Here is a 26,841-nt window from a genome sequence, read left to right on the forward strand (position 1 = left end):
TATCCTCGTGTGCGGAAATGTCCGAATTATAAAAAATATATCATTAATTAAACCGCACGGTCAATGGCGTACGCGCAAAAAAATTCCAAAGTCCAAAATAGTGTATTTTTGGTCACTTTTTATATCATGAAAAAATTAATAAAAAGTGATCAACAAGTCTGATCAATACAAAAAGAGTACCGCTAAAAACTTCAGATCACGGCACAAAAAATGAGTCCTCATACCGCCCCATAAGCGGTAAAATAAAAAAGTTATAGGGGTCAGAAGATCACAATTTTAAAACGTATACATTTTCCTGCATGTAGTTATGATTTTTTTCAGAAGTCCGACAAAATCAAACCGATATAAGTAGGGTATAATTTTAATCGTATGGACCTACAGAATAAAGAGAATGTGTCATTTTTACCGAAAAATTTACTGCGTAGAAACATAAGCCCCCAAAAGTTACAAAATGGCGTGGTTTTTTTTCAATTTTGTCTCCCCTTTTCACCATAGATTTTTGGGTTAAATGAATAATAAGCCCTCATATGGATTTTAAGGTGCAAAATTGAAAGGGTTATGATTTTTTAGAGGTAAGGAGGAAAAAACGAAAGTGCAAAAACGGAAAACCCCTGGTCCTTAAGGGGTTAATTCACACCTGGGTGTAGGCGTATAATCATTATACCTTGGCTAATTAATTGTGAGCTGCACATATCTATTTTTTTTATTCTGATTAAAGGAAAACGGTCATCCTGTTCACCCACACTAAACCCAATACACTGGGTTATAGTCTGGGTGAACAGAGGACCGATGCAGGGTCTCTGTCTAAGATACGTACCTGCAGCCCGGAGAGGTGTCCCCCTGAAGGTCCACTTCTTTCTTCAGTGAATTGCGCAGAGGAAGTGGGCCGCTGAGTGAATTTGAATATTCATGGGCGCTGGTCACGTGAGCGCTAAGTAGGCAAGTATTTGATAGGGAAGCTGCAGTAGGGGTAGCCTTCCTGAGCCCCAGAGCAGCAATGTTGGTTTAGGCAAGAGGCATCAGCTAACTTGGGTACCATCTAACCTCCTGGGAAACTAGAGGTGTTCCTCAGAGTCCTCTGAATCCCATTAAGAGATTGCAAGAACTAATCCTAAATTAGTGTTTGCAAAGTTCATGACTCACTAAGTGTAACAGAAACAATCATACTGTATCACTCAAAGTGACTCTAACCATTAAACTTCTGTATTTCTGATATAGAAGAAAACTGAGATTTTATGTTTCGCCAATGCAGTTTGACGGGATGAGGCGGTGATCACATACCAGGAAGGAGGAGTTTGCAGCAAATATGAAACAATAGAAATACCCAATGTAAACCTGGTTCTTTATGGAAACATTGGGTCGAGACTTTAGTTTAATACTATGGGGGAAAAACATAAGAAGTTTTAGGCTTTTATTGATCTTTTCAGTTACATAAACAGCAAAAATGTCTTAACAGTGTCACCTGGAGACAAAAAAAAATGATTTACTTTCTTTAAAAACATGATTTAATGAGTTTGCTAAATTTCTTTGAGGATACACTCAGACACTCGTGATACATCTTGCGGATATACCATTCTGCTGGTTCCAGGCCACACACCTCCCAGGGGTAAAATATATCCCCTTTCTCTACTAGAGACCAAGGTGGTGTTGGCTTACAATAAAGGGGTTCTCCGGTGGAAAAAAATAATGTTTTCAAATCAACTGGTGCCAAAAAGTTATATAGATTTGTAAATTACTTTTATTTCATCTTAAAGGGGTATTCAAGGAAAAAACTTTTTTTTTTATATCAACTGACTCCATAAAGTTAAACAGATTTGTAAATTACTTCTAATAAAAAATCTTAATCCTTTCAATAATTATCAGCTGCTGAGTTGTTGTTTTCTGTTTGGCAACAGTGCTCTCTGCTGACATCTCTGCTTGTCTCGGGAACTACACAGAGTAGAAGAGGTTTGCTATGGGGATTTGTTTCTAAACTGGGCGGTTCCCGAGACAGGTGTCATCAGAGAGCACTTAGACAGAGAAGAACAACTCAACTTCAGAAGCTCATAAGTACTGAAAGGATGAAGATTTTTTAATAGAAGTAATTTACAAATCTGTTTAACTTTCCGGAGCCAGTTGATATATATATATAAAAGTTTGCATGCATGCAAGCACTTTGGGGCCTCCTCTAGCCACTTCCAATTGCATTTGACATTTGGACAAAGATTTTAATAGACAATGATTTTCTTTCCATCCAAAGTTTAGTGGTTGCTTATACTTTTCAGGAGATTTTTCAACTTCATGGTCTTTTTGCTTACATTGTTATGGATTAGGGAGTGCAAGTAGTTTAAGTTCTACATAGCGGGCTTTGAAGATGGTCCTGGCCATCATTTCTGATTGCTACCCTCAAAGTAACAGTCAGATGTAGTGGATAAACTAGTTTATTGAAAAATATCTTCAGGCATATGTGAATGCCCACAAATCCATGTCTCAAAGTCTCCTAGTAAATCACTGATCTCACTTTACCCTCTGGATATTTGTCAAATATTGTAGACATCCGGACAGAAGTTCACAAGAGCTTGAAGGCTGCTGCTTCTAAGTTAAGAGGAATACTGTCCAGGCCCCAAAATGGTCTATGAAGACCAAAATGTTGTCCTATAAGCTTGCTCCAAACTTTATCATGACTTTCCAAGCACTGATGCAGATTAATTTATATTTTATCTGATTTTCCACTGGATTGCCAATAAATTCTGTGATGTCCAGCACCAAAGGCTGTCCTGTGGGCTGCAGATCTCCTCGGGCATGCTCCTGTGATGGGCCCACTGTTCTAATGTTTACTGTGTTTATGCACTTTACTATATTTACTCTATTCTTGTATTCTATATGCACTTTACCTTTAAGGAAATGCAGAGTGATCAGGTGACCCCTGTTACCCAAATTACCCTGTATAAAGGGTATCGGGGAGGAGTTTCCCCAGTCTGTGTGCAGAGCTCAATGTGAGCTGCAGTGTGGAAAGGAGGTGGAAGGAGTGTGAGGTGATACTGAGGGAAGCCTAAAGAAAATCTCTCATCAATCCATCCCCACCATTCTGCAAGTGTTCCCTGTACAGGAGTTGGCCATAGCCTGGAGGTGTCAGAAAACTGGACCTTAGCAGAACCCTAGTCAGCGTGGGATATCTCTTAATCTACAAGTCACAAGCATATTCAATCCAAGTGGGTGAAAAGCACCATTAGTCCCAGCAAGGCAATAGGACTCCCAAGGGTTACATTACTGTCTACACCTGCCTCAATAAAAGACAGTTATCCATAACCCAGTGTCGGTGTGTTTGTTCACCCCTGTGCCTGGCCCAGCTGAAGCTGTCTCCACTCGGACCATGTATAGGCTAATGGTGCCCTGGCGTCATGTGAAGATGACATCAGGCTATGTTTAGGGGATTGGTCATACAATACTTTGTCTGCTATCTGTGGTTCATACCCTGTCCTATCTGTGGTTCATACCCTGTCCTAGTTCTCATTCCTTGTGCTATTGTTCATGATTCTGACCCTGATTATGACCTCTGCCTTGTTCATGGTTATCCCTTCTGCTTCACCCTAGGGATTGTGTTGTTCCAATCCTTGCCCTGACCCTTGGCTTTAGTCTTATGTCCCTGTATTTCCCTCTAGCTTTTCATTTTCTAACCACTCTAATAGTGATGAAACTTGTTATTATTACTAAATCACCGATACTGACACCAATCTGGGATTCAAGGATAGTTTGGCAGCAAAGTCCATACCTCTATGCAGGGGTTAAGGGTGAAGACCAGGGATTCCCTTAGATTCTATACCCCTGTCTAGCCAGCACTAAAGGGATTACAGGTTAGTATATTCACAAGTGTAAAAGATGTATTGTTTTCAATGAGAAATTGCATACCACTTGCTTGGTCTTCCAACGAGGGGCCAATCAGAAATGAAGGGGCACAACGCTCCGTCAAGTGTTTATGCCTCTTCTTTTAAGCCATAACTATATCTATGAACATGTGTGGAGTCACCAGGTACAGATAAAGAAGAATGTATTGAAGTACATTTTGTTAAGTGAGTATTATAGAAAGAATATGGATTTTTTTTAGAGAATATTTGTGATCTATTCACTAAAATAATCAAATTATGAAATTCTAGAGGAGAAAGGTGACAAATGTGGATTTACCAGCCAATGCTCCAGATGAGATCCTGATGTCTAATGCTCAAAAGTCCGACATGAAAATGGTTAATGAATGTTTTCCGAATGGCAGATAAATGATTTAATACAAAGGTGGTGAGATAACAGAAGACTCATATAAGTTATCTCTGCCTTATCTTTAATAACAGACCTGGACAACCTCCATCTTTCCAGCAGTTGTTGACAGAAACAGCAGCTCCATTGACCAGCCTGGAATGCTGACATTTGTAGTTCAGCACAATTAACAATAAGTCACAGATGAACACTTCACATACTGATAGTTTATAGTTACAATGATATTATTTTCTGGTGACATAGAGGAAGAGACAGAGAAAGAGAGATTGATCAGTACTCCATTATGTTGTTATAGATTTTTTATATAGATCTTTATTTTATTCAGACTATTTCTGAATTTTTCGTCATATAAGACGCACCTAAGTTTATAGGATAAAAATCTAGAAAATAAAGATTCAGAACCAAATGCAATGAAAAGTATAGGACAGTGATCTTCAACCTGTGGACCTTCAGATGTTGCAAAACTACAACACCCAGCATGCCCGGACAGCCGTTGGCTGTCCGGGCATGCTGGGAGTTGTAGTTTTGCAACATCTGGAGGTCCGCAGGTTGAAGACCACTGGTATAGGAGGTAATACTCACCTGTCCCCGCCACTCTGGACCCGTCACCGCTTGTCACCGCTGCCCTGGATGTCGCCCTCCATCGATGTCACCGTGTCCCCGTCGCTCCGGAACGTCTCTGCTGCCGGGTATCCTCGCTCTTCGTCACCGCCATCACGTCGCTATGCACGCCGATGCACGTGTACGATGACGTGATAACGACGAAGGAGAGCGCCAGCCATGCAGGGGATCCCGGCACGGAGCAGACACCGAGGAGGCAGGTAAGGTCCCTCCCGGTGTCCTGTAAGCTGTTCGGGACGCAGCGATTTCACCACAGCGGTCCCAAACAGCCCGACTGAACAGCCGGGTTAGTGTTATTTTCGCTTGAGATGCGGCGGTCTGTATTAGGCGCGGGTCCCGGCCGTTGCTGGCCGCAGGGACCGCCGCGATAGGAAAAGTATTCGCCGTATAAGACCCACCAGTTTTGGGGAAGAAAAAGTGCGTCTTATACGGCGAAAAATACGGTAAACCCTGACTCCTAGCCAAGCCAGGAATATTAAGGTTTGAGTCCACCTGTAGACCTTTGTACTCCAAAAGTGGCCTATTAGTATGCCAATAATACTTTGTATAGTGTAGTAAAGATTTAGTCATATAGATCAAAGCATACACTGTGCAAATGTATCCAAATATATCAAACAAGGACTTGAGGGTACTGGTGGCAGTAAACTCAACGTCTCCAGTTCCGGGCAGCTGCTGCCAAGGCTAATAAAGTCAGACTACATATGAAGTATTGTGTCCAATTCTGGGAAACCTGTATATAAGAAGGACATGTCTGAACTGGAGAGGGTGCAGCGGAGGGCAACAAAGACAATATGGGAGGATTTAAAGGGGTATTCCAGGCAAAAACTTTTTTTTATATATCAACTGACTCCGGAAAGTTAAACAGATTTGTAAATTACTTCTATTAAAAAATCTTAATCCTTCCAACAGTTATTAGCTTCTGAAGTTGAGTTGTTGTTTTCTGTCTAACTGCTTTCTGATGACTCACGTCCCGGGAGCTGTCCAGCTCCTATGGGGATATTCTCCCATCATGCACAGCTCCCGGGACGTGACATCATCATTGAGCAGTTAGACAGAAAACTTCAGAAGCTAATAACTATTGGAAGGATTAAGATTTTTTAATAGAAGTAATTTACAAATCTGTTTAACTTTCCGGAGCCAGTTGATATATAAAAAAAAGTTTTTGCCTGGAATACCCCTTTAAGGACCAAGACAGGTTATCAAACTTGGGGTTTTTAGTTTGGAGAAAAAATGTCTTAGGGGCGATGTAGAAATATATGAACGAACAGGACAGAGATCTTTCTAGTGATCTTTTTATACCTAGGCTGGTAACCATGACAAGGGGGGAATCCTCTACGTCTAGAGGAGAGAAAATTTCCCCATCGTCACAGACAGGGATTCTTTACTGTAAGAGCAGGGAGACTATGGAACTATGGAAGGGGGGTCTCAATGTTTTTGTGGTAAAATATAACACTACAAATCTGGATACTAGATTTATGTGGATAGTACATTGGTCCAGGGATTTGTTCTGATCTCTATATTGGAGTCATGAAGAAATTTTACCTTTGTTACAGGGCAATTGGCATCAGCCTCATGGTTTTTTTTTTTGGTTTTTTTTTTGCCGTCTTCTTGATCAACACAGTTGGGTCTTAGGTTGAACTCAATAGACTCTTGTCTTTTTTTCAACCTTACAAACTATGTTACTATGTTACTATATGGATACAGTACATATTACATTAACTTCCATTATAAAAAAAAACTTTTAAAAAAACTGCACCATTTAGTGTTTGCATCATATTTTTGTGATCTCCAGATACTTTGAGATATGTGGCAACCTGTGATTTATATACAGTAAAAAAAAAAAAAAAAAAAAAACAAGACAGACACTTGGCATATATCTGTTCCTATAGAGCAGTGGTCTTCAACCTGCGGACCTCCAGATGTTGCAAAACAACAACTCCCAGCATGCCCGGACAGCCAACGGCTGTCCGGGCATGCTGGGAGTTGTAGTTTTGCAACATCTGGAGGTCCGCAGGTTGAAGACCACTGCTATAGAGGTTTATGGGTACTGCACAATACTTAATCCCTTTTTATATCAAGTAATATACTGCCAAAAGTGGTCATACACATTTCTACAACTGTCCCATTTATTAAAATGGGGTATTCAGAAATGCAGCAGAAACAACAACACTCATCAACTAGTCAACTCATCAACTAAGTGTCTGATAAATGGGGTCCGACCGCTCGCTCAGCTATCTTTGTTAGACCCATAGAGTTAATTGGCAGTGCAAAAGAGTGACCACCGCTCCAGTCACTAGGAGGACATGTGACCCTAGCACTTATGATCCGTGGGGAGCACCACAGTTAAGACACTTATCACCGGTTGTTGGTGAACCCCCTTTATATCATAATCATAAAGAAGCTCAAATAGCAACATCTATGTGTACTGGACCCATGTAAGTGCATCATATGGGAATCCTATTCTGAGCTCTAGTGCTCTTCCACCAGAATTACTAGGATTTCCAAGAAATGAACCCAGTGGTCTTTAAACTGTAGACCTTCACATATTGCAAAACTACAACTCCTAGCATGCTTGAACAGGGTAAGATTTGAGACTTGTAGTTTTGCAACATCTGGAGGCCCACAGTTTGGAGACCATTGATTTAGGCTCTACTACGATGTTTCCCAACCAGGATGCATTTAGCTGTCACAATACTACAAGTCCCAGCATGCCCAGACAGCCAAATGGCCTGGTCCCAAAACCTGAAATTAACGTTTCTTCATTCTTAGCAAAACAACATTTGTATAAAGAGATATAAGCCACTCACAGGCTTTTAAATTCTAAATAAAATTTAAGAACTGTTATAAAACTAAACCACAGAGCAGCAGGACATCTGCAAAACCATGAAATTTAGTATTTAAATGTAATAAAAAGCTGTTCTAGTCTGGGGCACACATTCCATCTCAAGAGATTTGTGGATCATCTACTATATTCCTGCCTTCTATGAAGTTCTCCCTCTACCCTTCATTACACTCTGCTTGTCTCCTTCCCAGTACACTATAGTGCAGTGGTCTCCAACCTGCGGACCTCCAGATGTTGCAAAACTACAACTCCCAGCATGCCCGGACAGCCGTTGGCTGTCCGGGCATGCTGGGAGTTGTAGTTTTGCAACATCTGGAGGTCCGCAGGTTGGAGACCACTGCTATAGTGGAAAAGTAGATGATAAACGATAACACATATTGGAAAATAAAGTAACCACGAGTAACAGATGAGCATGTACAGGCGACACTCCAAGCAGGAGAAATTGTATTATATCAGTTTAATTGAACCAACAGCACAATTTGCATTCACAACTTGAATATATAGGGACTAAAACCAGAACTAGGCAATATATTGTAGTCTTAGGTGAATGGCGAGCCAGTCTGTTCCTGGAACCAAATAGAATTTTTAATGTCCATTCAGTAACCAAATATGTCGGGAACCAGCAGCAAATGTCTACACTATTTGAGATTTGCCTATATCTATCTATCTATCTATCTATCTATCTATCTATCTATCTATATATATATATATCTCCAAATAAGAGCAGTGGCACTCCAAGTAGGTGAAAAAAGTGGTGTCTTTATTCACTCCATAGTGAGCTACGTTTCGGCAGCCTCATGCTTTATCATGGCTTGATAATGGCAGCGTGAGGCTGCCGAAACGTAGCTCGCTACGGAGTGAATAAAGACACCACTTTTTCACCTACTTGGAGTGCCACTACTCTTATTTGGATATCTAACTTGGATCCCTGACCCGGATCAAAAACGGGAGGCACCCGTACACCCTACTTAGTGGAGTGCTGATATCCTCTTTTTTTGTATATATATGTACTCACAAACAGTGAGTGTGTGTATATGTATGTATGTATATATATATATATATATATATATGTATACACACACACATATGTCCTTAAAAAGTGTATATATATATATATACGTTTATTAAACAAAAATAATAACAATCTTTTTAATAAAAAATGAATATAAAAATATAATATTCTGTATAATAAAAAAATATATCATAAAAAATAATAATAATCTGTTTAATAACAAATAAAAATGATAAAAATAATCATCTATATCTAATAATCTAATATATATATACGGTATATAAAAAATGAATATAAAAATATAATATAATATATTATTATATATAATAGAAATAATATAAAAAAATGTAATATATAAAATTTATATATAATATATATAATAATATATTATATAATAATATATATATATATATATATTATATATTATAATATTATATAATAATATATTATAATTAATAATAAATAACATTTATATATCATATAAAAATATAAAAAATGAATATAAAAATATAATAATCTGTATAATAAAAAAGATATCATAAAAAAAATAATCTGTTTAATAACAAATAAAAATTATAACAAATAATAATCTATATCTAATAATCTAATATATATACGGTATATATATATATATATATATATATGTATATTTATATGTGTGTGTGTGTGTGTGTTTATAATGCAAAACTATATTAAACTCTATGACTGTAAAACACACAATGACATAAAATGCACAATGACCTTAAATGAAGTAACAATACAGTAAAAAAAGAATCCCTTTAAAGCTGTGCAGGACAGACTCCTCCAACTTTTCTTGTTACTCAACAACAATGTTTAGAGTGTTGCAGAGCATGCTGGTAATATATAACTAAAGAATAACAATAATCTGAAACATGACCACTTCCTAGTAAATAAAACATCCTATAGATCAGAGTGTGATGTCTGCACAAAGTCACAAACTACATAAAGTACATCCCAGCTGAGTATAATAAAACACTTGGGCATAAAGATCTAACAATACACTGCTGAGCTAATATCCAGAAAGATGGAAATACTCAGATAATGAGGGAAAAGCCCAGAGATAAGAGCTGCTAGTACTATGCACAGCAGGTCCATGCAGGAGAGATGGAGCAGGTTACCTGAGAGGTGGAGGAGCAGTCAGGAGGTGACACAGTCTTCCAGGAGGAGATCCCTTCCCCTCTTCTCACCTGCTTGCTGAGCTCTCGGCAGCTCAGTGCAGCTTCAGCATCCTGCACAGCTTTTGTACACCAAACCCCCCTCACATGGTCTGATTTGCAGATAAATCCACTGCCAAAGGGCTCTTTAAGACATCTTTGCGTCACTTTCAGGCAAGTAAAACTTGTGTGTTTGTGTGTGTGCTCCAGTTGTGACTCACAAGCGCCCTCTATCGGTTGGCTCTTCATATTACACAAGACAGGTCAACAGCAGGTTAGGTACATAAGAGATAACCGAGTAAGTGGCAGGTGATAAAACATGGCAGCATATTGTGCATTGTATAAGTATTATGTAAACAATACAAACACCTGATAATAAGGGAAGAATGTGTTTGATATGTCTTTTCTATGATATATTATTAATATTTCCTACTAATCTCATCGCTTGTTACAATTCTGTTATTGTCATTGACTTATCTGAATTATTCATTGAGGGTCTGGACCCCTAAGTCACCCTAAGTGATAGTCATAGACTTTCCCACATCCATATATCCCATATAGGATAATCAATATATATACAGTAGACTCTCCCAATAGCAGATACTCTCTGGGAATAAAAGAGTGTCTGCTATTGAGAGATGTCCCCTATTGGGGAAAAAAAGGCTCAAAAATCTTTCTAAATGACCAAATACTGTACTGTACTCACTCCAGAGTGTAATTACCTATAAAACATGATAAAAAGCAATATTACAGAACAATCTCCAGGGAAGTTAAATCACCCATGATGAACTCCCTGTACTATTTCCTCCCCCCTTTGTGCCACTTTATTCCCCCTGTGCCTTGTGCCAAATCATCCCCCCTTATCCCCTGTGCCACATAATTTCCCCTTGATCCCCCATGTCATTTAATTTCCCCTTTATTGCCCTCTGTGCAAATTCATCACACCCCTCTTTACCACCCTCTGTGCCCCATTTCATCCCCCCTTACCCCTTGTGCCACATCACTTTTCCCCTTCCCTCCTCCCTCTGTTGTTCTTCTTACCTGGCCAGCAGGTTCAGGTGCAGGGGCAGAGGACAGAACTGGCACAGGCAGGTGAAATGGCACAGGAGGTGGTAAAAGGGGGGGGGGTGATGATTTTGCACAAAGGGTAATAAAGGGGGAATGAAATAGCACAGGGGGGGATTAAGGGGAAATTATGTGGCACTAAAGGTAAAAAAAAAAGGGGGGGTTGATTTGGCACGAGGTTGCTGCAGGGAGTTACTGCAGGGCCCCTGGGAGCCTTGGCCCCTTATTGGGATATTGGCTGCACCCCCCTGACGGTGGCCCTGTGTACAAAGTAGGGCCAGCACATGAGCCTGGTTGTCCCCTATTGGGAGTGTTTTGTCCCCTATTGGGAGTGTCCCCTATTCGGAGGGTGCAAATACACGTAAGTCTTATGGGACTCTGCTAGGGAATTAGTGCAATATCTTTTTTTCTGTGAAAAAACGCTGTGGCCAGATGTTAGCTGCAAGTCAATAGGGAACTGCAAAATGCCATAACCACTTGGCGCTTTCCTGTTTGGTGTTTTTTTTTTTTTTTTTTACTCTTGGTGTTTTTTTTGCAATTTTTGTCTCCCTGGCAGTTTTTAACCCCTTAACGATGCTGGACGTAAATGTACATCCTGGTGAGATGGTACATAACGCACCAGGACGTACATTTATGTCCTATACATAACCGTGAGCATCGGAGCGATGCAGCCAGGGACCTGCCAGTAATGGGCGACATCCGTGATCCCGTGGATGTCCGCCAGTAACCCCTCAGATGCCGTGTCCCCTCATCTGCCTCCGCTGCCTTCTACGGTTCTTCTGCTCTGGTCTGAGATCAAGCAGACCAGAGCAGAAGATGACCGATAACACTGATCAGTGCAATGCCCTATGCATAGCTTTGAACAGTATTAGCAATCGAATGATTACTATAAATAGTCCCCTATGGGTAAAAAAAAAAAAAGTTTTAAAAAAAATTGAAAAATCCCCCCCCCCCAAGAAAAATGTAAATTGTTCCATTTTCCCCATTTCATCCCCCAAAAGTGTAAAAAAAAAGTGTAACATATTTGGCATCACCCCATGCGTAAATATCCAAACTACCGCATATACTCGAGTATAAGCCGAGTTTTTCAGCACGATTTTTCGTGCTGAAAACACCCCCCTCGGCTTATACTCGAGTGAACTCCCCCACCCGCAGTGGTCTTCAACCTGCGGACCTCCAGAGGTTTCAAAACTACAACTCCCAGCAAGCCCGGGCAGCCATCGGCTGTCCGGGCTTGCTGGGAGTTGTAGTTTTGAAACCTCCGGAGGTCCGCAGGTTGAAGACCACTGCGGCCTTCAACATCATCCAGCCCCCTCTCACCCCCTTTAGTTCTGAGTACTCACCTCCGCTCGGCGCTGGTCCGGTCCTGCAGGACTGTCCGGTGAGGAGGTGGTCCGGTGGGATACTGGTTCCGGGCTGCTATCTTCACCGGGGAGGCCTCTTCTAAGCGCTTCGGGCCCGGCCTCAGAATAGTCACGTTGCCGTGACAACGACGCAGAGGTGCGTTCATTGCCAACGTACTCCTGCATCATTGTCAAGGCAACGCCTCTATTCCGGGCCGGAAGCGCGGAGAAGAGGCGCCCCCGGTGAAGATAGCAGCCCGGACCACCTCCCCACCGGACCACCTCCTCTCCGGACAGCCCTGCAGGACGGGACCAGCGCCGAGCGGAGGTGAGTACTCAGAACTAAAGGGGGTGAGAGGGGGGCTGGATGATGTTGAAGGCCGCAGTGGTCTTCAACCTGCGGACCTCCGGAGGTTTCAAAACTACAACTCCCAGCAAGCCCGGACAGCCGATGGCTGCCCGGGCTTGCTGGGAGTTGTAGTTTTGAAACCTCTGGAGGTCCGCAGGTTGAAGACCACTGAGGGCGAATGATGAGAAGAGGATGATGAAGGGGGGGTGTGGGGATGATGAAGGGGGGTGGGGATGATGAAGGGGGGGTGTGGGATGATAAGGGGATGATGAAGGGGGGATGTGCGGGATGATAAGGGGATGATGAAGGGGGGATGTGTGGGATGATAAGGGGATGATGAAGGGGGGATGTGTGCGATGATAAGGGGATGATGAAGGGGGGATGATAAGGGGATGATGAAGGGGGGATGTGTGGGATGATGACAAGGGGATGATGAAGGGGGGATGTGTGGGATGATGACAAGGGGATGATGAAGGGGGGATGTGTGGGATGATAAGGGGATGATGAAGGGGGGATGTGTGGGATGATGACAAGGGGATGATTATGAGGATGTTAATGACGGGTCTGGATGATGACAGGGGGGGATGAGGTATTTCCCACCCTAGGCTTATACTCGAGTCAATAACTTTTCCTGGGATTTTGGGTTGAAATTAGGGGTCTCGGCTTATACTCGGGTCGGCTTATACTCGAGTATATACGGTATTAAAATATAAATTAATGCTACCGTACGGTGAACGGCATGAACGTAAATATATATTTTTTAAAGTCCATGTATTAATAGTTTTATATATGCAAATATGGTATCAATAAAAAGTACAGATCACGGTGCAAAAAATGAGGACTGTTCGAATAGCTGCAATTACTCCACACCTGGTTGCTACTACATTGCTACAGATTGAGCTGTGCCGTCTCGCTATCTACTATCCACATGATGAAATACTATACTGACAAACTTAAAAACATAAGCTGAAAAAAAAAAAGTCTGTACTTCCCTCCCATGCTCCCCCACATCCTCCGTTATCACGGCACCCAGTCTTTGCTGTGTTGCGCTTCCTAGTGCTGTAACCTAGTGCTGTAGTCAACTCGTTACATTGCTGCAAAGCAATCACTGGCTGAGGAGGGTCACTTCTGCAGTCAGTGAATGGCTGATCGGAAATGCACTAGGAAGAGTAACATGGCAGAGAATGTGCACAGCGATAACAGAGGCTGCAGGTGAACGCAGGGGTTAAGTACAGGGCATATTTATGAAAATGTTTTTTTTGCCAGACAACCCCTTTAAAGACCCTTCTCTACTTTAAGTGAAACTTTGTACTTACTGTCATTGTTATATTTATGTGTAGCTTTGTGGTCAGCATGCATATGAGTACATCAGTGCATGCGTCCATGCATATTGTGAGCAATTCATATGAGTACATCTGTATGCTGTGAGCTTTCATATGGGCACCTCCATTTTGCAAGGGTGGATGATTGCATCTACATATGTGGATAAGTGCACCCATGTATGGTGTAAGTGAATACATAAGCACATTCATGATGTCCAACATCTCCAACTAAACACTTCTAAAATATGGGTTTACAAGTTTAGGTTACACAATCTGAGATTGGGAATAAACAAAGACAGTCCTAAGTGTATGTTCTCCATGTATTTATGTAGTGACTGAGTGTACCTACTGAATAAATAAATGTATATATTATAGGTATACACTTATTGTTCAACATTTGTACGTGTGAAGTGTAGTGAGTGCCTACTTAAAAATTATCTACTGTTTTAATCAAATTTTATTTAAAGTGTACCTGTACTTTCAAAAGATTTATTTAAAATTTTTGTAAGACTAATCCTTCAGAGTGGTGACAAGGTGATGTTAGTGTTCTCAATGCTGTTGTTGAGCCCATGTGAGTTCCCTCCATTGTTCACAGCTATTTCTCATTATTTTAGTTTGAGGGGGCTGGACCAGAACTGGGTTGTTTGCCAGCAGTACATACACAGACACTTTCTTTCCCTTACTTGTATAGCCAATCACAGGCCATCAATAAGTCCTCTCTGCTATGTCATGGTATAGTGCTGATGAAAGTTCACTGACTGAAAAGGTTGTTACTGTGTTGGGTGATGATTTACACACTGCAATCCTAAAGATGGCATGTGGGAGAAAGAGAGAAGAGGGTCAAGAATGCACAGGGTTTGCAAGGTACTATGTGAGCAGACAGGAAAGAAATAGTAGCCTCAAAGCAAAGAGGAGGTTATGCTAAAATCTGAACTTTTGCTGCTGCTGATGATGATGGAAAGTCTGTTAACTAATAGGAGGTGGGAAGGGGAGATTACATTTAGTAGGCAGCACTGTGTACATAATCCAGTACTAACATCGGAATTTACCTAAAGGACAGCTGCCCAGAACTTTATAAATGCTTGTAGAAGAAAGTCTTGTTGTACCTTTCAGGCACATCGTGGACCCTCTGGAAGAGGCAGGGAGGCTAACAAATTGCAGGTAGCATTAATTCACCCCAGGTTTGCTCCCACTCTCCTATGCATAGCACTATCTTAGTCCAACTCCCACTTCCTGTGTTCCAACTTGATCTAGTTGATACTAGAGACAAATTTCCCCTAACAAGAGGCAGTGGGCAGCAGTTTAACAAGGCCAGTTGGAAAGACATTAGGGCTGTTTTTCTGGAGTTATGGAGTCATTTTTGGTAAATTAAGTAATTTACAAATATGTTCGGACTCACAAAGAGGGAAATTGTTTGGAACAATTATGACCATTTAATCTTATTTTTTGAGAATTTTTGGTGTGTTTTTTATTTTATTTCCCATTCCACTACCTCATTTTTCACAACACTATCTTACATGTGTATTCCAGCTAATAACACTTATCCTCTATCCCAGTGTTTCCCAACCCAATCCAAAAGGCACACCAACAGTCCAGGATTTTATTTTTTCCCTGTTCTATTCCAATGGAGTAACTGAAAAAACCCAGAATGTTGGTGTGCCTTGAGGACTGGGTTGGGAAACACTGCTCTATCCAAAGGACGAAGTGTATGATTGTGATAGGGAATTTCACTGCAGGGAAACCCCATGATATCTGATATCGTTAATGGAGTCCCAAGTCCTAATGTAGGATTGAGCAGCAGTAATGTGAGTGGACTGCACCTTCATTCATTGTCTATGGGAGCTGCTAGAGAGAGCCACAGCTGGAGATTTTCCTATTTTTAATGACGGAAAATATTGATTTTATTTACGACAGGAGGCGAACATTACGCTTAAATCTTTATTTACTACTTCAAGCAGCAAACAAATTGTTAATATTTAGTTACTAAGAAAAATATGCTAATCAGGTTAGGCCAGTAGCCAACAATGAGTAGCCCAGTAACATAAAGACTCAGACTAGTCCAATAACTTCCTCTTTCTTTGTTGTAGAAGTAGATGATGTAACTTTTCCTTGTATAAAACCAAGTAACAAATTGGAACTTCTGAAGAATGTAGAAATCATTCTTAAAACTGGAAACCTGTGAAGGTTAAGAGATGAAATGGCATGTAAATAGCATGGGTAGTGTAGAAAAAAGGGAGGGATAATGTTCGCCTCCTTTCTTAAATAAAATCTATATTTTCCGTCATTAAAGGGTACCTCTCATCAAATAAACTTTTGATATATTTTAGATTAATGAATGTTGAATAACTTTCCAATAGCATGTTAATGAAAAATATGCTTCTTTCTATTGTATTTTTCCCGATCAGTCCCGTCAGCAAGCATTTCTGACTCATGCTGGAGTCCTAAACACTCAGAGCTGCCAGCGTGCTTTGTTCACAGCCAAACAGGCTGTGAACAAAGCAGGCTGGCAGCTGAGTGTTCTCCTTTGTGAACAAAGCAGACTGGCAGCTCGTAGTGTTTAGGACTCCACCATGAGTCTGAAATGCTTGCTGCCAGGACTGGTAGGGAGACCCCTAGTGGTCATTTCTTCAAAGTGGAAAATTAAATAGAAAGAAGCATATTTTTTAATAACATGCAATTGTAAAGTTATTCTGCCTACATTAATCTATAATATATCAAAAGTTTTTTTGATGAGAGGTACCCTTTAAAAATAGGAAAATCTCCAATTTTATTACAAGACGAGGAGGCCCACATTATGCTTGTTTAAAGCTTATTACTAAAATAATAGTATATAATAATTTTGAATAAAACCATAGAAACGTGTGGTTCTGGTCTGAAAAAAAAGTTTTAAATATGGATTCTGACGACCAATAGGCAGCTTTCAGGATATCTGATAGAGAACCTCCTGATTGAATAACTTTAGTAGACATTGCGCTTCTGGTGGAATGAGCCCCAAAAAGTGAAATGTCTATGCCAGCTAAAGACATGGTTTGGTTACTCCATCTAGCTTAAGTGGGTGTAGAGATTGGTAAATGAGGTTTACAAAAAAGAGATAATCAATTGAGAAGAAAAAAGACCTCTAAGAGATTCCGTTCTTTGTTCGTAAATTTTTAAACAACGAACAACACAAAAATTTTCTTGATGGGGAAAATTTGGATAAAAAACAGTATGTAGATTAGTTTTGGTACGTCTGTAAATATGAAAAGTAACACCTTGTGGAGAGAAATGTCTATGTGATATGTCTAATGCAAGGACATCAGAAACCCTTTTGAAGGAAATGAGACACAACAACATAGTAAGTTTGAAAGACAATAGCTTCATAGGAAAAGATTCATTGTCTCTCCATGAAGCTATTAAATCCAAAACTAGAGATACGTCCCAAGTAGAATTATATTGAGGTAACGGAGGTCTTCTAAACTTTATATCTTTCAATAATTAGCTTTTTAGAGGATGTTTACCCAAGGATAAAGCATTAATAGGTGCATGGTAAAAGGATATAACAGAATGATATACATTTATGGTTCTATAAGCTTTACCTAAATCAAAGGAATGAGAGAGAAAATTTTAAACTTGATTTAAAGGTGCGTGTACTGGATCCAGTGTCCATTGTAGGCACCAATTAGACCAAATTTTCCAGGCTGACCCGTAAGCAGATCTGGTACCTGGAGCCCACGGATCTGAGAGGATGTCAGACAGGAGACCTAATACTATTAGAGGATGAGGATTCCTGGATGGATCTAGAAGAATGGATTGATGGATTGGAAGAATGCGGGGGAAGTCTATTAACATCCCCAGGATCTGAGGGAACCAAGATTGAGTCGGCCACAATGGTGTTATCAATATCATAGTGGATTTCTGGGTTTTGGTTAGTAAGAGTGTCCTCGGGATTAGAGCAAAGGGTGGAAAGGTGTAAAGAATTCCTGATGGCCATATTTGAAGTAGGGCATCTGTACCTAAGGATTCTGGATTTGAAACGCCAACTGTAAAATTGGGGAATCTGTCGATTCAGTCTGGATGCAAATAGATCCAGATGAATGGGACCCCATAGAAGATTGAGTTGATGGAAGATCATAGGTTCCAATTTCCAATCGCTGTTGTCGATTAGGAAACGAGAATTCCAATCCGCTATGGAATTGGATATACCAGGCAGATATTGCCAAAATACTTTCTTGAGTTGGCCAATAATTTTGATCTGGTACCTCCTAAACGATTGATGTATTGTACTGCGGAAATATTGTCCGTCAGCAGTAGAACGCAACAATGAGACATTTCTTTGGTGAAACATTTGAAGGCAAAGAAACCTGCCAGGAGTTCCAAGCAATTTATATGGAGAATAGACTCTTGTCCTAACTCGCCAGCCGAGAAGACTGGCGTTCCTATTTGGTATCTGAGTAATCTCGTCTGAAAAACCCAGTCCCTCTCTCAAATGTTGTGCTTTGAGACATTGAAGGGCCCAGTAGTGCAGAGGAGTGGGAAAAAGGGCTTGTATGGAAGAGGAAAGAAGACCAACAATACGAGCTATGGCTCGGAGGGAAACCAAATGTTTGTTCAGAATTCATCTGATCTCTCGTCATATTATCTTAAATTTTTTGGTAGGGAGACTTTACCCCTTAAGGACCAATACAAGTAAACCTGTACGCCCCTGAAAGACCAGGCCTGTTTTTTCAAATCGGGGATGTCTGACTTTATTAGAGAATAACTCTGGTAATGTTTTTCCAATCACGATAATTCTGACATTATTTTTTTATCACAAGTTGTCTTTCATGTACATAGTAAAAGTAAGCCGATATCATTTTTTTTTTTTTTTTTTTTTTTTTTTACAATGCAATTTTTTTTAAAATAAAGCTTTTTTGCTATTTTAACACTGATAGGTTGCATATATTTATACTTTCTGACAAAATAGTTTATGAAACTTATACGTTCAGATGTTTAGTTTATCTTGAAAGCATTTCTTTTGTTTTTAATTAACATTTTTAATTAATTAGAAGCCTAACAATTTAACTTGAAACTAAGAAAATTTAGAAAATTTGAAAAGTACATCTTTTTTTATGTGCTATGCAAGGTTTGCAGAACTTTGACGGTGGTAGAACATAGGAACCCCCCCCCCCCCCCCCCATGACCCCATTTTAAAAACTAGACCCCTCAAGGTATACGGTAGTGGGTATAGTGAGTATTTTAACACCACAGTTTTTGGCAGGAATTATTTCAAAGTCAGTATTAAAAATGTGAAATTAGCTTTTTTTCACAAATGCATCATTTGTGGGGCATATTTTTTGTACATCGCTTCTGATATTGATAGAAATGCACCCTATGTTTTATTGAGCTGCTCGGTGTTTGGAAATACCCCCGCATAGGCCATATTTGGTTCCTTGGCCGCGTGGGAGGACCCAAAAGGAGAGGAGCGCGCCATTTGGCTTTCAGGGCATCATTTTAGGCCGAATGGATTATAGGCCACACTTCATGCCTGCAAAGGGTTTTAGCTGCCAGAACCATACAGAACCCCCACCAGTGACCCCATTTTGGAAACTACACCCCAAAAGTATTCACCTAGACCAAAAGTGAGTGCTTTGAGTCCTTTTTGTGTGTCTGGAATGGTTACAAATTCAGTGGGAAAATGTCAATTTTCTTTTTTTCCCCCCACAAATGCATCATTTGTGGGACATATTTTTTGTACATTGCATCTGAAAAGTAGAAAATTTTATTACGCTGTTTGTGCTGTGTTCGGTAATACCCCCGATTAGACCATATTTTGTTGCATGGCCACATGGTGGGACCCAAAAGGAGAGGAGCACCATCTGGCTTTCGGTTTATCATTATACAAATTATAGGCCGCACTTCATCTTGTAAAGCCTTCTAGCTGTCAGAACAATAGTGCACCCCAGAACTGACCCCATTTTAGAAACTGCACCCCCTCAAGTATTCACCTAGGGCAAAAGTGAGTACGTTGAGCCCTTATTGTGTGGCTAGAATTATTTTGAAGTCAGTGGAAAAAAATTGCAATTAGCTTTTTTCCCACAAATACTTTATTTGTGGGACATCATTTTGATAATTCGCTTTTGAAATGGAAGAAATGTGCCCATATTTTATCACCCTGCTCAACCAAGGCTGGGCAGTACCTCTAGTTAGGCCATATCTGGTTGACTGACCGCCTGGTAGGACCAAGAAGGAGAGGAGGCCCGGCCAACCCCCCTAACGGTATAATTAATTTTTTTTCACTCGAGTATAAGCAGATTATAAGCCGAGGTGGGCATTTCACTCGAGTATAAGCCGAGGGGGGCATTTTCAGCATGAAAAATCCCAGCGCGTCGTCGTCAATGCAGCATCACTAGTCCGGGGCCAGCCCAGAGCGGAGAAGAGGGCCTCCTGGTGAAGATGGACAGCCCAGACAGGCTCATCCTCCCCACCAGAATGCGTACGGTCCCTGCAGCTACTAAGCAACAGGACCGAGAGAACTGGGGAGGTGAGTAGACAACGAGGGGGACCTATATGATGATGGAGTTGGCGGTCTGGATGATGACAGGGGGATATAGACTGGGGGTGATGATGACAAGGGGGGTTTGACAGGAGGTGATGATGACAGGGGTCTGGATGATGACGGGGGGGGGGGGGGGGTTGACAGGGGATGATGATGACAGGGCTTATACTCGAGTCAATAAGTTTTCCCAGGTTTTTGGGGTGAAAGTAGGGGCCTCGGTTTATATTCGGGTTGGCTAATACTCGAGTATATACAGTATATGTAATGATTCAGCCATAATTAAAATGTTGTCTGGATAAATGATTAGACGAACTCCTCGAGCTCTTAGTAGAGCCACTACTTCAGTAGTTTCGTAAAGCACCATAGAGCTGACAGGCCGAATGGAAGGCTGGCCATTTCTGACCTTCCCATAGAAATTGGAGGTATGGTTGTGAGTCCTGATGCATAGGCACCGTGAGATGAGCATCTTTTAAATCTATTTTGATCAACCAATCTTTTTGTGATAATAAATCTCTTAATACATGGATACCTTCCATATTGAAATTATGATATAGAACATAATTGTTGAATATTCTCAAATTTATTACAGGTCTGTTACCTCTATCTTTCTTTTTGAATAGGAAAAAATTGCTTAAGAAGCCTGGGGTGTCAATACGTATCTGAATAATTGCTCATTGATGAATGAGATTTTGATCTGTTTTGGAAAATTGTATTGAATGTGGTTTTTGAACCTGAACAGAAGGGGATATAAATTCTATTTGATACCCCATTACTGTTTAAAGAATCAATGTGTCTGATGTAATAATGGACCAGATGTGTAAAAAATTTGTTATTCTCCCTCCTAGAGGAATGCGAGAAAAATGTGGAAGTATTGTACTTACTTGTAGAGGGTCTGGATCTGGTGTATCCTCTATGATTTCTTGTCCTCCAAGGGTGCCCCTAGATGGAAAGAAGGGGGTGGTAGGAAGTTTTGGGTACAGAGAATGTGTCTGGGGTATAGAGGGGCCTCTGTAAGGGATTGTCTTTTCTGGTTGACGGCTGGGAAACCGGCCTCTTCGTTTCCCATCCCGACCAAAAATACAACCCTGAAATACTCTTTTAAGGGAGGCCTGGGCTTTGTCCAGGGAGGAAAAGAGCCCTACATGTTTATTTATTTATTTTATATATGATTCACCAAATAAATGGTTATCAGGAGAGGGGGAGATTCAGTATTAGCGAGGTGAACTAATTGTGGGTCCAACTTCATCAAGATGGACCTCTTTCTCTCCATACATAGTGCCGCATTGGCATTTCCGAAAAGACATAGTGCTCTTTGAGCCCAACCCTGTAGTCAATTGGGCTACCTGACAAAGAGACTTCCTCAGTTAAATCAAAAATCTTGGTTAACCTCTTAAGGACCCATGACGTATGCATACGTCATGGGTCCCGGTCCTGCGATATAACGCGGGGTCACACGGTGACCCCGCATCATATCGCGGCGGGCCCGGCGTCATAGTGAAGCCGGGACCCGCCTCTAATAGCGCGCGGCACTGATCGCTGTGCCGCGCGCTATTAACCCTTTAGCCGCGCGCTCAAAGCTAAAAACTAAAGTAAAAGTGCCCGGCTAGCTCAGGGAGCTGTTCGGGATCGCCGCGGTATAATCGCGGCATCCCGAACAGCTGTAGCACAGGAGGAAGGTCTCTTACCTTCTCCTGTGCTGTCCGATCGCCGAATGAATGCTTCAAGCCTGAGATCCAGGCTTGAGCATTCAATCGCCGAAAACACTGATTGATCCATTCCTATGGAGATGGATCAATCAGTGTAAAAGATCAGTTAATGCAATGTTATAGCCCCTTATGGGAGCTATAATGTTGCATAAGAAAAGTGTAAAAAAATCATTAACCCTTTCAATTATCCCTTCCCCTAATAAAAGTTTAAATCACCCGGCATTTCCAAAAATAAAAAAAACATTATGTAAATAATAATAAAAATAAACATATGTGGTATCGCCGCGTGCGGAAATGTCCGATTTATAAAAATATACCGCTTTTTAAACCGCTCGTTCAATGGCGTACGCGCAAAAAAATTCCAAAGTCCAAAATAGCGCATTTTTGATCACTTTTTATACCACAAAAAAGTGAATAAAAAGTGATCAAAAAGTCTGATCAGAACAAAAATGGTACCGCTAAAAACTTCAGATGATGGCGCAAAAAATGAGTCCTCAAAGCGCCCTGAACACAGAAAAATAAAAAAGTTATAGGGGTCAAAAAATGACCATTTTAAACGTATAAATTTTCCTGCATGTATTCATGATTTTTTTCGGAAGTGATACAAATTCAAACCTATACAAGTAGGGTATCATTTTAACCGTATGGACCTACAGAATAAAGATAAGGTATCATTTTTGACAAAAAATGTACTGCCTAAAAATAGAAGCCCCCAAAACTTACAAAATAGTGTTTTTTCATCAATTTTGTCGCACATTGATTTTTTTTCCCGTTTCACCGTAGATTTTTGGGTAAAATGACTAATGTCATTACAAAGTAGAATTAGTGACACAAAAATTAAGCCATTATATATAATTTTAGGTGAAAATTTTTAAGAGTTATGATTTTTTAAAGTTAAGGAGGAAAAATTGAAAATGAAAAAACGGAAAAAGCCCGGGTCCTTAAGGGGTTAATGGACTAAGTAGGTCAAGAAATTTGATCTAAAGGAGTGGTCAACTCCCTTTTTGGGCTTCTTACCAGATTTTGTAAGATAATAGACTAGATTTGGATCAAGGTTTGGAGTGGTAGACAATTTTTGGGGAAGGGTAGGTCTGAGACATTCAGATTTCAATTTGCAACAGGCAGCCCTATCTAAAGATTTTTTCACCCAGTTACAAATATATTGGGAAACTTTAGGATGAGGAAGCCATTTAACTGATCGTGGCCTGGGTCAAAATATGGATTGCCAGCGCTGTCAAGTAAAAAGGGTTAAGTAGAACAATCCCCTACAAAATCAATGTCATCCTCAGAAATGTCCTCAAATTCAGAGTCTTTGTCCGATACAGGAAATATTATGTCATCTTCCGAAGAAGAATGTATAGGAGAAGAAGGGAAAGAAAGTGCCTTTCTTTTAAGAGGGGCTGTATTTGCCCGCTTACTTCCTCAGGGGCTGAGGGTATAGGATGTATAGGAGGATCAAGAGTGAGGAGAAAAATAAAAGAGTGGGAATTACAGCTGGTCACCAGCTGCGCTCAAGACCTCAGTGACGCAGTTGGAATTGCATATGAGGGAGGAGAAACGTTATGGGAAAAAACAATCATGGGAAGAGGGGAAAATAAGGGAAAACTGCATGTATAATATGTAAATAATATGATATAAATGAATAATATATAAGAATTAAGAAATAAGAGGATGTATATATATATATTTATTAAAATCAAACAATATATAAATATACAAAAAAATAATGTAATCATGAATTAATAATGAATGAATAATATGTTTAATAATGATATTGTGTGTGTGTGTGTGTGTGTATATATATATATATATATATACATAATCAATAAATTGTATAATTAAAGGAGAAAAATGTATATGAAGCAAGAGCAAAAATTACAGTACTTACCTTATAGTGAAGCAGCAAAGAAAGAGGAAGTTATTGGACTAGTCTTAGTCTTCATGTTACTGGACTATCCACTGATTGTCTACTGGCCCAACCTAATTAGCATATTTTTCTTAGTAACTAAATATTAACCATTTGTTTGCTGCTTGAAGTAGTAAAGAAAGATCTAAGCTTAATGTGAGCCTCCTCGTCTTGTAATAAAATGATCTTCACAGTTACACCTACTATTATGTAGCTAGCTAGCTCCACATACACTGATAGCTCTGTCTATGCTACCCTAGATCCCTGCTAATTTAATTTTGGGACTACACCATGATACCCAACCATGCATTGCATAGACAGGCCAGATCCACCATAGCAGGAGCCACCTTTGAAGAACAGCTCTTCATAATCACTGATGAAAGGCATCCACTAGTCATCTATGATGGCTATATGCCACCTAGTGGAGTAGCATATGACTGACAGTTCCTTTTTGTGAGACAAAATCTTTAATAACTTGGAATGCAGGGTACACATAGATAATGTCTCAAGAGATTACACTGATCATCTGTTTGAGTTTCAGTGTCAAAGCTATTAAAAACAAAATACTTTACACTGTCACTTCATTCCTATTATATCCATGGATTAAAATATTGCATGTATGTTTCACATTGAATACTGTGATGATGTTGAGATTTACACATAGAGATAATCAGTGATTTTCAGCATGGAATGGGCTAATTCATTTCCTGTCAATGTGATGTAGGAATTACGATTGCAAGAAATTCTCCAATTTTTCCTGCAAACATTTTCCTGTATTGAGGTTTTGTTTGCATGCTTCCAATCATCTTATTGACTGATACAGTATGTCACATAAGTAAGTACACCCCTCAAAATAACTCGACTAACAGACGTTAATGTCAAAACCTTGGCCACAAAAGTATGTACACCCCTAAGTGAAAATGTCCATATTGGGCCCAAAGTGTCAATATTTTGTGTGGCCACCATGATTTCCCAGCACTGACTTGAGCCTCTTGGGTATGGAGTTCACCAGAGCTTTACAGGTGGCCATTGCAGTCTTCTTCCACTCCTCTATGGCTATATCACAAAGCTGGTGGATGTTAGAAACCTGACACTCCACCACCTTTCATTTGAGGATGCTCCACAGATGCCCAAAAGGATTAAGGTCTGGAGAGATGCTTGGTCAGTCCATCAACTTTACCCTCAGCTTCTTTAGACAGTGGTCATCTTGGAGATGTGTTTGGGGTCATTATCATGTTGGAATATTGCCCTGTGGCCCAGTCTCTGAAGGAAGGGGATCATGCTCTGCTTCAGTCTGTCACAGTATATGTTGGCATTCATGCTACCCTCAATGAACTGTAGCTCCCCAGCGCCAGCAGCACTCATCCAGCCCCAAACCATAACACTCCCACCACCATGCTTTACTGTAGGTAAGACACACTTGTCTGTGTACTCCTCACCTGTTTGCTGCGACACATGCTTGACACCATCTGAACCGATAAGTTTATCTTGGTCTCATCAGACCACAGGACACGGTTTCAGTAATCCATGTACTCAGTCTGCTTATCTTCAGCAAATTCTTTGTGGGCTTACTTGTTTATCATTTCTAGAAGAGGCTTCCTTCTGAGACAACAGCCATGCAGGCCAATTTTATGTAGTGTGTGGAGTATTGTCTGAGCACTGACAGGCTCACCCCTCCACCTTTTCAACCTCTAAAATAATGCTAGTAGTACTCCTCTTTTTCCCAAAGACAACTTCTGGATATGTTGCTGAGCATGTGCACTCAACTTCTTTGGTCAACCATGGCGAGGCCTGTTCTGGGTGTAACTTTCTTCTGTAAAAATTCTGTATAGCCATACCCACTATGCTGCAGCTCAGTTTTAGGGTCTTGACAATCATCTTATAGCCTAGACTATCTTTATGTAGGGAAATAATTTTTTTTCAGATCCTCAGAGAGTTATTTGCCATGATGTGCCATGTTAAACTACCAGTGACCAGTCTTAGAGAGTATGGGAGCAATAACACAAAATATAAAACACCTGCTCCCCATTCACACCTGAGACTTTGTAACACAAACAAGTCACATGACACCATGGAGGGAAAGTCGCTAATTGGGAAAAATATGGACAATTCCACTTAGGGGTGTACTCACTTTTATTGCCAAGGTTTATACATTGATGGATGTGTGTTCAGTTATTTTGAGGGGACACAACATGAAACGCTTATATAGGCTGCGCACTCACTACTACATTTTAGAAAAGTATAATTTCTTCAGTGTTGTCACATAAAAGATAAAATAAAATATTTACAAAAATGTGAGGGGTGGACTCACTTATGGGATATACTGTATATATAATGTAAGGGTTGGACTCACTTATGTGAGATACTGTGTATATAATATGAGGGGTGGACTCACTTATGCGAGATATTGTATATATAATGTGAGGGGTGGACTCACTTATGGGCGATACTGTATATAATGTGAGGGGTGGACTCACTTATGGGAGATACTGTATATAAAATGTGAGGGGCGGACTCACTTATGGGATATACTGTATATAATGTGAGGGGTGGACTCACCTATGGGAGATACTGTATATATAATGAGAGGGGTGGACTCACTTATGGGAGATACTGTATATATAATGTGAGGGGTGGACTCACTTATGTGAGATACTGCATATATAATGTGAGGGGTGGACTCACTTATGGGAGATACTGTATATATAATGTGAGGGGTGGACTCACTTATGTGAGAT

General features: G+C 40.4%; 1 protein-coding gene across 2 annotated transcripts in view; it reads right to left on the reverse strand.

Moving 5' to 3' along the window:
* The window catches only part of SLC6A4 (solute carrier family 6 member 4), a 124,966-nt gene extending 100,600 nt beyond the window's left edge, over positions 1 to 24,366 (reverse strand). The window contains exon 1 of one of the 2 annotated variants that reach the window (XM_056558995.1): positions 24,086 to 24,366. The gene's annotated coding sequence lies outside the window, so the exon portion shown is untranslated. Of the gene's footprint in view, positions 1 to 9,862; positions 10,053 to 24,085 lie in introns of those variants that run through there. The other variant, XM_056558994.1, reaches the window with a different exon arrangement.
* Positions 24,367 to 26,841: the final 2,475 nt, after the last annotated feature.

This window comes from Hyla sarda, chromosome 2, assembly GCF_029499605.1.
Source record: "Hyla sarda isolate aHylSar1 chromosome 2, aHylSar1.hap1, whole genome shotgun sequence".
Lineage (NCBI taxonomy): Eukaryota > Metazoa > Chordata > Amphibia > Anura > Hylidae > Hyla > Hyla sarda.